The sequence below is a fragment of the Pteropus medius genome, unplaced genomic scaffold (genome assembly GCF_902729225.1).
Source record: "Pteropus medius unplaced genomic scaffold, Ma_sr-lr_union100, whole genome shotgun sequence".
Taxonomy (NCBI): Eukaryota; Metazoa; Chordata; class Mammalia; order Chiroptera; family Pteropodidae; genus Pteropus; species Pteropus medius.
Window position 1 is genome coordinate 44738301 of NW_024340849.1, and position 13568 is coordinate 44751868.

At 38.6% G+C, this 13568-nt stretch overlaps 1 protein-coding gene across 2 annotated transcripts in view; it reads right to left on the reverse strand.

Annotated features, from left to right (window-relative positions):
• The window catches only part of L3MBTL4 (L3MBTL histone methyl-lysine binding protein 4), a 285078-nt gene that overhangs the window by 69935 nt on the left and 201575 nt on the right, over positions 1-13568 (reverse strand). The gene's annotated exons all lie outside the window — the stretch shown is intronic.

Sequence of the window (13568 nt, forward strand, 5' to 3'; positions counted from 1 at the left end):
CTACTTCCAGCCCCTCCTTCCACCTAAGACTCATTGTGATGGTGATTTTACTACTGAATCAACCAGCTGGTGGTCATTTACTCCCAGGTATCCATCTTCTACCCTCTCCATAAATCCCAAATGTTAATCTATGTTTCAGATGTAGCTTCTGAAGCCCTGAGCCAATTTCTGATAGCCGTTTTCTCCAAGATTTTTTGCAGGAAATCTAAAATTCAGCATGTCCCAAACTAGCCTTACTATTTTAACTATTAAATCTATTTCTCATTTAATATTTCCTATTTTTGGTGAGAAACATAACCATATACCTGGCTGCTAGAGTCAGTCCTCAATATGTACTAACTACTCTTTTTCGTTACTCCCATATTAATCTGGCAACTCAGTCCCTTCAAATCATTCTCTAGACCAGTGGTCCCCAACCTTTTTGGCAGCAGGGACCAATGCTATGAGAATCCTAACACCTGATGATCTGAGATGGAGCAGAGGCAGTGATGCTAGCACTGGGGAGCGGCTAGCATCAGTAGAAGCTTCGCTCTTGCCTGCCACTCACCTCCTGCGGTGCAGCCCGATTCCTAATAGGCCATGGACCACTTCTGTCCATGGCCTGGGAGACAGGGACCCCACTCTCCAGTATCTAGGGATCTGCTCTCCAATTTCTACCACTCTGTCCTACTTCAAACCTTCATTCTCTCTTGCCTGGACCACAAGAAAGCCTCCGACCACGTGTCCTTGTTTCCTCACCGCTGCATTAGTCCTCTACAATGTATTTAAACTCATTGTTCAAAAACACAAATCTGATCATGTATCTCCTGGACAAGTTTCTAAACTTTCGGTGATTCTTGACTGTCAACAGGTTATAGTTGAAGCCCTTTTGCATTGCTCAGAAGGTCTTTAAATATCTTTATGACCCCATCATCCACCCGTATGCCAAGCACTGTTACTTGTATGGATTATTACATCTAATCCCAACAACATCTCTGTAAGATAGGTACTATAATTTTTTTGTTGTTGTTTTGCAGAAGTTGAAGAACAAAGGGATTAAGTGATTTGGCTTCGGGTCCCCAGGCTACAGTGAGCCAGGGGCAAATCCAGAGTTTGTATATTTCACAATATTTTGGTTTTTTCACTTTTCTAAGTCACCAGGTATCACTGAACACACCCATACCTTCTGTTGGGAGAGCACAGGTGTCACTGCAAGACAGTTGTGCAAGGCAGAGACTGCTGAGCAAGTTGCTCAGTTCGACTCTTGCCAGCCAGCCTCACTTCTAGCCTGCTGACTGTGCCTAAATTTCTTAATCCGCTTAGGCCTCTAGTTACTCTCTGGCAAAACCAGGTCATGTGGAATGCTGTGAGGATTCAGAGAGATTAAGGATGTGAAGCCCTTAGGATGGCATGCCTTGTGGGGAGTCAAGGCTCGATGCAGGCAGGGTCACTCTCCGGGCACTGGTCCTGTTCCGTCCTGGGTTGCCTGCAAAGGTATGGCTATACTAAGAGTTTAAAAGAAATTATTTATGTGGCTAGACATATTGACTTCTGTGGAAAAGAACACACTGGAACAAATTACTCTTATTAGCTATGGAGATGACAATAAAAACTAGAAAAATGAGAAAAGTGGCAAATGGTCTTTGTATCTGAATGCAGTGATTTAAGATGTGCAGGAAGATAAAAGAAAGCTTTATTTTTTATAGTCTTTAAACATCGAATGAAAATAAAAAGTAAAAATCTACAGAAAATGAGTCAGCTTCTCTTTCTTGTGATAGAATAAAAAAGATTCCTGTGGAAAATGTAGGTATAAATAGCTGATATCCTATGAAAGAATTTATCTTTCTAAGAAATGAGGAAGTAAATTAATTAGGATTAAATAATTCAATGTGCTAGAAGCATTTATTAAATAGCGCTTTTTGCCAAGCACGATGGAGGATACTGTGGGAAAAACTTAAAAATAAGGTGGGGGGTTGTAATCTACTACAATTGCTTGGAAGAAATATTTAAAGTAATTGTAACAAAAAAACATTTTTCTACAAAATGATAACAATAAACTGTGCCAAGTGCTGGGCTGTACTTTCACATATCTCATCTGATCCTCATGATTATCCTTTATTTACCAGGTGGAAACTGAAGCTCAGAGAAGTTAAGAAACTTGCCCAAGTTTGCATAGTTTCAAAGTAGCAGATTTATGATTTGAACCCAAAGTGCTTTCCATTCTTACACAATGCCAATGCAAATAACATAATTACTACACTTTTTATAAATCTGCTACTCTCATTTTAAAAACCTATCAGTGTGGTTTATTTGTATCCAATTTCCCACATTAGAAAAAGGCACACTGGGCTTAATAATAAATGTTCCTCCACTTTATGCAAAAGACGTCTCCCTGAAAAGTTGTCTATAAATCAACATTTTCTTAATAGAGTGCTATATTTTTGTTGCTTTATCCCTCGGATTTTTCAGAGATTAACTCTCAACTTGTCATTTATATAAAATTGATAATTGTTACTACTCTGCTGCAAGTTCCTCTTTATTTCTTACTTGACAGTACTCTTTTGCAATGTTCACTACTACTCTGATTTATTGATGTTGAAGTTTGGATGGTCATCTATTGGAATTCCTTAAAATGGGGACATAGCCATGTGTTTTTAATACAGAGTTAATAATCACAATGCACTTGGGGGATCCCTCATTTTTCCCTCTCCTATCATCTCACAAACACTGACTGAGGAGCTGGCAATTTTCAAGGATTTTTATATTACAAATACAGCATTTACATTTACATAAACGACTGTTCAGGGCACAAAATATAAAGTAAATATGGCACTGTTATTTTCTAATGTATCCCAGGATATTGCCTTGCTAAATCATAGTCACTAAAGCCCGCAGAGACAGAATAACAGAAATCACCTACCTTCTCCCCTTTAAGATACCATTACATAAGTAGCAACTCTGCTAATTAATTAGTGCTGGCCATAGCCATTTTACTAAACTACGAAATGAAATCAAATAGTACAATTTCCTTTTTCTTATTCTATTCTAGTTAAAATTTAAAAAGGCCAGGATAAACTCAGCTGAAGAATGTTGCTTATAATTTTTTTCTAAATACTTAAAACAATGGGTATTAAAAAAACCCCTCATAGTCAGTTTGGTTGCTGGTTTTATATGATAGGGTGGCTAATTAAAACTACTGCACACTGTGGTACATTCCAGTATACAATTTATGATTATGAAAAGGTCACATACTTGAAAATAAAGCTCAGTACACCTCCCACATTTAACTAAATAATCACACAGGGTGTTTAAAAATAATTTCTATTCCTCTCCTCCCAGCAGCTTCTTTTCTTTTCTTTGCTTACTCATGATTGCCCATCAATACCACCTCTCTTCCTCAGGGTGATCCTACTTACAGGATGCCTCTAAATGCCTCGTGATGTTACACTTTTGTGGTGGGCATTAGAAAACAAGGATTCTGGTTTGGTTCTGGGAAAAACAAAACAAAACAAAATCCTGGAAAAATGACATTCAAGAACCAGAGCGCCTAGCTAAGCATGCACTGGATATGTGTAGCACTGACTTTCCAGGTAAATGTGACAAATGAATACACTTTAAAGCATCGCTCCTTGGTTAAGAAGAGTGTACCTCTGTATCTTCTCAGAGGAGTCTCTAAATTCAGAGTGGGCATCCATTGGTTCCCGTCCTGCATCCTCATAGCCCTCACCCATCTAATGAAACCCAAGCTGCATCTGGTCTTTTCAAAATGAATCATAACCTCAAGATGAGCCTAAAACTTTTCATGCTATCAATATCTGATTAACCCATTTATGTATGCGTATATTCTAGTTTTCCCCATTTCTAAAAACATTCACTTTATTTTACTCTTCCACCCCTTTACTATGTGTAGTTTCATATTGCTCATTAGTTTCAGGACTTCTCCATATTTTAAATTATTGGTGGACATTCTGCCTCTCATTATCTGATATCTGGTTGGATAATAATTGTTGGTATCATTTAAATTACGACAGCTGCAAATACACGAACTCAGTACATTTGCATACTCATCAAGTATCAAATAAGGAAAGTAAATCCTACTTTAAAAAAATGACTTCTTTAACAAACTTTTCCTTCTATTGACTCTTCCTGTAACAGGCTTCTTTCTAGTCGTAGGGATGTAAAAAATATAATATCATTAAAAAAGTACAGTTAGACTAGGAGACAAATACTAGTGCGGTAGATTAAAAGAAGGAAAAAAACAGTATATATATAAAAAATCTAGGTTAGTGTCCTCTTTGACTATTATTTCAAATAGGGTTTACTTTCCTTATTTAAAATATTTTATAAACCTTCACTATGCTTTCCAATGCCAATGTCTTATCCCTAGAAGGTCTATTTGTATTTCTATTCTTTCACATTTCCAATTTATAAAGACGTTAGTAAGAGGTAAAAGTTAATACTTATCAACTTTCTGAGAAGGTGATAGACAATAAATTGCAGGGAGGCAGTCTGGTGGACTTATGGTAAGCTAAAGGCTGTAGCTGATTAAAAAGCCATGGGTTCTTATCTCAGTTGTTCCTTCAACGTGAAAACCTACCCACTTTCCTCACTAACATACCATATTGTGATCGGAGTAACTACGATGAGTAATAATACCAACATAAAGGGCTGTTTAGTGAAGCCTCATGATAATGACTGCAGAGTATGATTACAAATACAAGGGGCTGAATATCTAATATCAATTAATATTTAATACTAGTTGAATATTTATTAATATTCACATCCAAAATTGAAAATATCAGAGAGGTGAAATGCTTTTCCAAGGGTTACAAAACAAACTGATTTCTGAACTAAGATTAAACCTAACTTCTTGCATTAATTTCCCCACCTTATATTAAATTTACAAAAAAATGAAGATTATCAATACTCTCAACCAGGAATCTTAACTGCATTACATGCTCCACAGTGAATGGTTAATGTTCATGCTGACAAGACACAGAAGCATTAAAATAGCAGGGACTGCTCCCAGTGACATTATAAAATAAACAATTTGGTTCCTCACAAGATGATCAGTTTTCAGATAATGGGACTACAGTAAAACATCCTCAGTATCACCTATTTTAAACTGGGCAATTTTAAAATCTGTAATTTAAATGTTTTTTCCTCTCTCAATGTTAAACAGAATTTAGAAGGAAACTGAAAAAGTAAAAGTTTAAATCACTAAAGCTGTGACCACCTCCTATCCTACTGTTCTTTAGTACTAAACGAATATGAGAAATGAATGAGGATAATGAGAAATTATTATAATTTCTTTTAGTAATTAGGAGACTAACTAAACAAAATTAAAATAAAAGTAAGAGTGAAAGCAGTAATGGGTTCCTGCTTGCCATATGGGCGACACAGTTCTGCAATCTCAGAGATCCCTTTTCGATCACTTAGAAAAGCCTCGCGAGACCCAAGTTAGAAGCCCAGCTATTTTTCTGACTTATGTCCCTCCCACTGCCCCACCCCCACCCCCATGGGAGTAGAATAATCATTAAGCACTGTTTTAGTTTCTGTTTTAAAGGAGCTTTTGCAACCTGATCCTCCAAGAAGCACACTGGGATGGTGAACAGAGTGTTCTTGAGAAGATAAATCTCTTCTTTCATCTCATTTCAGATAGGTAAAGAATAAACAGGAAATGCTACTTCTCTGTGACTAATTTTTAAGTCACTTACAAGTTGCTGCAGGAAATATCCTTTGCCTCTTGGAAATTCATAGAGACCAGAAGCATCTCGTTCTTGAACTGGAGAAATCAACTGGGACATAGTTATCACGCTCCACATGGAAATCTGTGCAGAGCACTTCCCTTGGAGGTGTAATGAAAGACTAGAGACTTGATTTCTACAAATCTCAGGTTAAACTGGTTTGATACATAACAGGTTGTTATTTGGCTTGCAATATATAAATGGGTAATTGATAGAATACAGATCTGTAACTGTAGCCCCTTATAACTGCAGAGCTGACTGAGGCTCTGTTAACACAAGCTTGGAGGATTATGGTCTAGAAAACTTTATTCTGCACCTCTGCATAATGACATGTGAGATCATATAGGGCAGGCTTCATGGTAGATGTTAAGGAATAAGTGGTTCTCTAGAAATACAAGGATGATGCTCACCTCCACCCCACTCCCCAACTTTCTGCCAGTCTCTCAGATAAGGACAGCATGAAAGGTTAGTTTATGTATAAAAGTGCCAGTTTTATATAGAACAGGGAAATAAAAGTAAAAGTTGGCTTCTGAGGAATAACTGGCACTGGGGAAGAAAAATGTTGATAGGAAAACTTGGAAAAAGTCAAAGGGGCTAAAATAACTCATATGTCCAGAGGCAGGAGATATCATACATTGGAACAAGTTAGGAAAAGTAGATAAGGAAGGAATTGGAAGTATCTGTAATGTTCTAGTTCAGTGACTTAGAAGAAGGACAAGGACACTGAATCTATTTACTGTATCTGTCTCTTGGGCCAGCTAGTCGGCTTCAATCTCCCTAGGCTGGGGAGTGCGGTAAACCGCACTATCACAAATGTAAAACACCTTAAAAATAATGTCTGACCTAGTTCTTGGGGTATGGCCCTCGTGTCAGGCTTCCACAGCACTGGTGATTCTACAAATAACACAACTATATGTGGGGTGAAGGTAACTCTTGCTGGGAGAAAATACTGCCATTGGAGAAGATATGAACATGAACACTTACTAGATAGATTACTGTCTATTTTCATTATACTTACACTTACTATATGTAAATATGTAATATATAAATATATAGTCATATATATGTCAGTTTCAGCAGCATGAGCATTATCTAAAAAAATTATGCTTTTGTAGTTGATTTAACATTAGCTATTAATGTTAAGGAATGCAAAGAGGAAGAGTTTACTACTCCACTCAATTCGGAAGCGAGGACAGGAACTGCCTGCACAACTAGAGAAACCAACGCCAAGCTTGGTCCAAGGCTGAGTCCAAACACCATCCTAAGTTTGAGGACAAGAGAATGCAGGAAGAGGAAGAAACTCTATTGCTCGGATCTCTGTGAAAAATATGGTTCTCTATGAAGAACATGCAAACAGTGTCATAGCCAGGGGCAGAAACTCATCTGCAAACCAAGGAAAAATAGGATATTCCAGACTGGAAAAATTATTTTTGAAATGATTAAAAATATCTCATTTTTGTTTTATCATCACTTCCCTCATTTCTCAATATCGAATATAAAATTATTTCACCTATGCTATAATCATGCTTGCTTTCTCTCCCCTCACAAGCAGTATTTTGCCGATTTATGTTTCTACTGTGTTCTACTTTTGCCTTATTAAATGAATGTATATAAAATATACAAAGGGTATATAGGATTATGTAAAGCTACATATGCTACAAATACTATGTAAGTTCTTCAGCATTAATATACTATTTTTCTAATCTTATTATAACAAAACGAAGGGGCTAGCAAAGCTTTCCCTGTAATGAAATATTGCTGTATTGAATATTTACGTCACAATGAGATTTAACCAATACCAATGCAGACAAAGATTATCTACTTAAACATATTTTTAATGGGGGCGGGGCGGGCGGTGAGAGGGGGTGGTAAGCTTCTGGCATCTTCTGAGTAGAAGCCAGGAATGCTGAGAAAGATCCTGCAAAGCACAGGCCAGCCCCGACAACAAAAAATGATCCAGTCAAAAACGTCGACAGTGCTTAGGTGAAAAGAAACCTGCTCTAATCTATTAAAGAACTAAAAACTTACAAGTAGACTCTACTCCACACTATAAACAATTACTGAGCACATGCTGTGTGTATAGTCAGAGAGAAATAGGACTCAGGCCTATCTCTGTTGGATGTGGGTGATGGATAAGCAAATAAACTTAAATGAGTAAAATTCTTACATCTCTTTTAAGGCAAGGAGCCTTTTGAGTGGTCTAAATCACTCAGTGCCTAAAACTTGCATTTTAGGGTTTATGAAAAGAATCTAAATTAGTCCTAGTCTGAAAAAGAAAGCCGCCAAGGATAGCAAGCACCTAAGACACCTTACTTAGGATTGGCTTGATCCTCATTCTGGCACCCCCACAGCTGACCTGTTGGCTCTCAGCTCGCAGCTGTAGATTCACAGGTGAAAAAATTAAGTCCACATAACTATATTGTTACACATCACACCATTTCTATAAGAATTCAAAATGTCTTTTTGCTTTGACTCTTAAACTTAAAACACCACCACCACCACCACCACTTGTGGTCTGCCTAAAAAATGTCTGTGTCACAAGAAAGAAACAGCAGCTTCTGACACTTTTTATGGATTCCCTATTAGGAATCAAGTATTGTGCTATTTTACATTATTCAATCTTCACAACCACAGAAAGACCACATGGCCAATCCCAACTCTCAGATGAGCAAACTGAGGTTGATGCAGATGGGTAAAGCAGCTTGCCCCATATAAATAGTCTGTAAATGGCAGAACCTGGAGGCAGGCCACTGCCATCGAGGCAGAAAGTCAGCCTGTGCTGTGGGGCTATCTGTCCTGCAGAGCCTGCATCTTCTGAGTACAGCATCACACCTGGAGGAGACAGCCCTCCAGCTACCAGCCTCAGGGCCGACCAGCTTCTGTAACTTCCAGGACTACACCCACCATGCTTGTCAAAGCTTTTTACCAATTGCCTTCCAACAAGTGAGCTCCTGGACCTCATGTGGATTATCAAATGATTCATCTCCCTAACTGCTCCCATTTATTGGCCTTCTTTTTTCACTTCCCTCTTATTTTGGCTTGGATTCCATGCAATTTTTTCTTTTTTTTTTATATCTTGCAAGCACTTCACATTTCCTTATTTCTCTGCCTTTTCATTGCAACCATCTGGCCAAAACTAGTCTTAGAAGAATCTTGCTACCTGCTTTTTCTGTACCCGCAGAGATCTCATAACAGGGCAGACTGATTCCACTATAAATTCACAATCACCAAGCTCAAGGAGGCCTTTGGCACTGCCCTACAGCCACCTGACGCTCTTGGCTCACCTGCTTTTCCAACTTCTGTGCACAGTTTCAAACCTCCACTTCCTAAAATCCTCCCATTTAGGTTTCCCCAACAGTCGCCAGTCCCTGAATCTTCCCAGCAGATGATCGGGCTGCCCACTTTACAGAAAAAATAGAAGCCACAGACTGGAACGTGTGAGTCTTCCCAAGACTGAGTTTATAGAAGCTGTATTTCCTCCCATCCGAGGATAATCCCATCTCCTTGCGCCTTCTCAGAAACTAGGACCTCACTAATCCCTTCTGTCTCCTGTAAATTCAACCTGTCTCACCAGGATTCTTCCACTGGCTCAGGAACACTCTCAAGTGCTTCTCATTTATAAAACAAACATATACAAAACAACTTCATAGATACCTCATCTGCCTCTAGCCCTCACTCTAGCTCCCTTCTGAGCTTCTTGAATAACCTGTCTTAATTGCTGTCTTAATTGCTTCTATACCTCCTGTTTATTCCCCAAAGACTTAAATCTGACCGTTGGCTCCACCAGTGTTCACTAGTGTCTTCTACGACCTCAACATCATTCAATCCGAGGTAAATTATTTTAGTCCCAGACATATTTTTAGTCTTCATTTTTCTTGACCTCTCAGCACATTCAGTGCTGGACCTCTCCTCCTTCTTTACATGCTCTTTTTCTAGATGCTTATGACACACAGTCCTGGCTTCCCCTCCGGCCTTTTCGAGCAGACTTTTCTTCCTCTTATTATGAATCATCCCTTTTGAAACAGCCTTTGAGTGTTAGGTTCCCTCCAGACTTGGTTCTAGGCCTTCCTGGAACACCCTTTCCCCTTGGTATCCTCTCCCTCAGTGACACCATCCAGAATCAGGAGTTCAGTTACCACCTCCCTGCCCAACACCTAAGGTTAATCTCCAGCGCAAACTATACCTCTGAGCTCTAGACCCATACACCTCCTCTTGGCTTTCTCAAAGGCCTCTCAAAACTCCATATGTAAAAACTTAACTCAGCATTTTCACTCCCCTCAAATCCCAAATTTGGTCCTTTTCAGTTTCCCTTATTTTAGTAAAAGGCACCACTACCTCTTCAGTTGCCCAAGTCATCCTTAATATCCCGTCTCTCATCCTCAACATCCAAGGCCTATGGATGTTTAGCTCTTGAATACATCTTGAATACATTGTCTTCTCTTCGTCTCTTCCATAGTACTATGCAACTCTGAGCCATTATCTCCTTCCTGCAAACTTCATTAGTTTTCCAACCGATCAACTTGTATCTACTCTGCCCAGTTCCCTGTAGTCCATTCTCCCTGCTTTAAACCATCAATGCCTTGTCACTGCATTCAGAACAAAGGCAGTCTCTACTTCTCTAAGCTCACATTGAACCATGCTGTCCAAACATCCAAAGAGTCATGTCCAAACTGACTCTTTTAGTCCCTGAAACTCTCTATTGTTCCACTCTCCCAAGGCTTCTGTACATACTACCCTCTGTTGCTATATTCCTTCTTCTTTCCCCGGCCTCATCACATTCTGCTCATCCCTCAAGGTTTAGTTCAAATGTCCCTTCCTCAGAAATGTCATCTTTTTTCCCTAATTACATCAAATCCTCATAAATCTCATCAAAGCCTCACATAGATTCTTTATAGCACTTACCACAGGTATAGGTTGATTTTTTAAAAATATGGTCATTTGATTGTTCTGCCTTCCCAGCTAGAATGAAATATTTAATGAAGGTAGAAACTGTTTCTGGTTTTGGTAAGCAATGTACTCCAGTGTATGACACAGTGCTTGTTAAGCAGTAGGCTATCTATAAATGTTTATTAAATAAATGAATGAACTCCAATACTTGTGCTCTTACTCACGATACAAATAGAAATCTAAGTTTTTGAGTTAAATTATAGAATGATGATTTTTTTTCATCTCACTTCCAATGACCAGAATTTTCCAGAGCTTGTTAACTAAATAACTATTTGCTTTGGTATTTCTTTCCTTTGCTCTAGTTAGTTTAGTTGACTGAAACTCACAGTGCAGGACACACAGTAATTGCTCCATAAAATGTTTGTTGAATGGCTGATCTTAGAATAAAAGGATCTTTTAGTAGGTTCACCATTTTGTAATTTACTTTCATTGAATCAAAGTTAAATATGAATGTTTTCTTGAGCACTAGTAAGGGATAACTGCTTTTGGTTTTAGGTGAAACTTGGAATAGGTAAGATTTTGAATGTGTTTGGAATGTAGGGATTCCAATGACTGCTTTAGGAAAAATCCCTATAAGAATGCAGTAAAAGAACATTAATATGGACATGGCACTAGTTCTCTAAAGCAGAGTGAGTACACTTCGCCAGTTCATTATTCTTTGATGAAAATATACATACACATCTTTCATTTGAGTCTATGTTCATGCCATGACCACAAATGAACACGGTAGGGAGCTGGCTGATTCATCTCACATTTTGTCTCAGACTGGCACTCAGGAAGGTGTTCCTCATGGAGATTTAACAGAGGGTGGAGACCCCAGTCTCTGTTGCCGAACTACTTATCAGGACATTACCCCACCATGCTGCCCTCATGGTGAATGACCAAGTACTGGTGCTGGAGCCAGTGAGCTATTTATTAGCTGTTTGGCCCTGGGAAGGTTATTTACACTTTGTGCACTCCAGTTTCTCCATAATTATAAGTGGTGGTAGTGGCGGTGGTAGTAGTAGTAGTAGTAAAAACAACTCAGATAGCTGTGGGGAGTGAGAGAAGTACTTACTGGAACCTGGCACACAGTGATCGCTCCTCGCTTTCACTCAATCCTCTTCCTAGTCTTAAGTAGTTCATCAGAAGGGTAACTTTTGCCCTGCAAGGTCACAGAATTGGCTTTGCTTCCAGTTACCAAATTTTTTTTTTTTTTTGAATTCCTTGACAATAGACTTGCCTGCAAGTTGAACTTACATTTCCCAGAAGATTTATGAAGGGTCTTAATAAGCTCCCAGAACACCTACTGGCCCATAGGTAGCCCGGAGGTCCCCAACCCCTGGGCCATGGATCCGTACCAGTCTATGGCTTATTAGGAACAAGCCAGCACAGCAGGAGGTGAGCAGCCAGCAAGCAAAGTTTCGTCTGTATTTGCAGCCACTCCTCAGAGCTAGCATCACCGCCTCAGCTCTACCTCAGATCACCAGGCATTAGGAGCACCGGTTCTTGGTGCCAAAAAGGTTGTGGATGCAGCTCAGCGAGCTTTGCACCTTTCCTTTATCCATTATATGGTTATTTCTTGGAAAAGGAGAAAATGAACACAACAATAGGAACCTTTCGACTTGTATTAAAGTGGTTTACAAAAGTAATTTTGCACAACAACCCCAATTTGTAATTGTACAGAACACCTATTTAATTCAACTATGTTCTGTATGTGTTAATAAAAATTATTAATCAGTCACAATGTGAGCTAGCAAAATGCTGTCAAAAAACTTAGGTATGAGTTCAGGAAGGCAGTAAATACAATATTTTGAGTACTAAAAGTAATTTTCCACAGCACTCATGTTACTTAATTTGGTAAAATAAATTAGTAAGAGACCAAACTTTAAACAGTTATTTCAAAGTGCCTGGACAGGACTTTATTTAATAAATACTACAGAAAATGATATAATATTTGGAGGTCAAAAGAAGAGCTCAAAGATATTTTTCTGTATTCTTTTCTTCTAGATAAAGAACTCTGCATAATCTAACTTCTCACCAAATCCTATTTCCCTCACATACTTCCCATAGTATGTCAGAGAAATTCTTTAGAAATATGTAAAATTCTAGTTAATTCAGTCTTAGCTTTTTCCTGAAGGCAGAAACTGTGTAAAAGCTAGTTAGTCTCACCATTCTGAAAAAGCAATTAACTGTGTAGTCTTCAAAATGATAAAAATATAAATGTCACTGTGTAATTTTTACAGTTTAAGAGCAAAGTTCCTCAGTCATTATAAATGGTGATACTATTATTAATACCTGTGCACATTAATTTCTAAACTATTTAATTTTAAGCAACTCAACAAAGTGAATGCTTAATATTCTCCAAAATGCAAATGCAACTTGACTCCAATGTGAACAGCAGCTCTCAGATTTGTTATTTGAATGAGATCCAAGTTGTCTCTCAGTAGCTCCATGGGCTGCTGCTGTGAAGTATGCAACTTCTGGCTTTTAATGGAATTTTAATTTTTCTCTTAGGGCAGTGGCATGGGTTTGAAATGAGCTCTGGAGAGAGGGAGAGAAAGTACAGGGAAGGATTTCTTTCTCTCAGTAGGTGATGTGCTCATAATGGGGGAAAATTTAAAAGCAAATTTTGTTGTGGAATGTGTATTGATTTGCTCTTAAATTCTTGGAAGTTTTCTCAATATGCTACATATTTAAAAACCGTGGCCATGTGACGTCAACATAGTTGGTAACCTATTTAGTCTCCAGATATGCTGTGATACTTGTTTTCCTCTTGCCTCAGGTCTCTGGGCAAAGCAGAAGTGAAAGGTGGTTGGTGGTGGTGACAACTGCTTTGGGGGTCAAGATTTGGCTGTGACAGTCCTGACATTGATCTCTGGACACTTTCTCTCCAGCCACACAGCAAAGGTGACC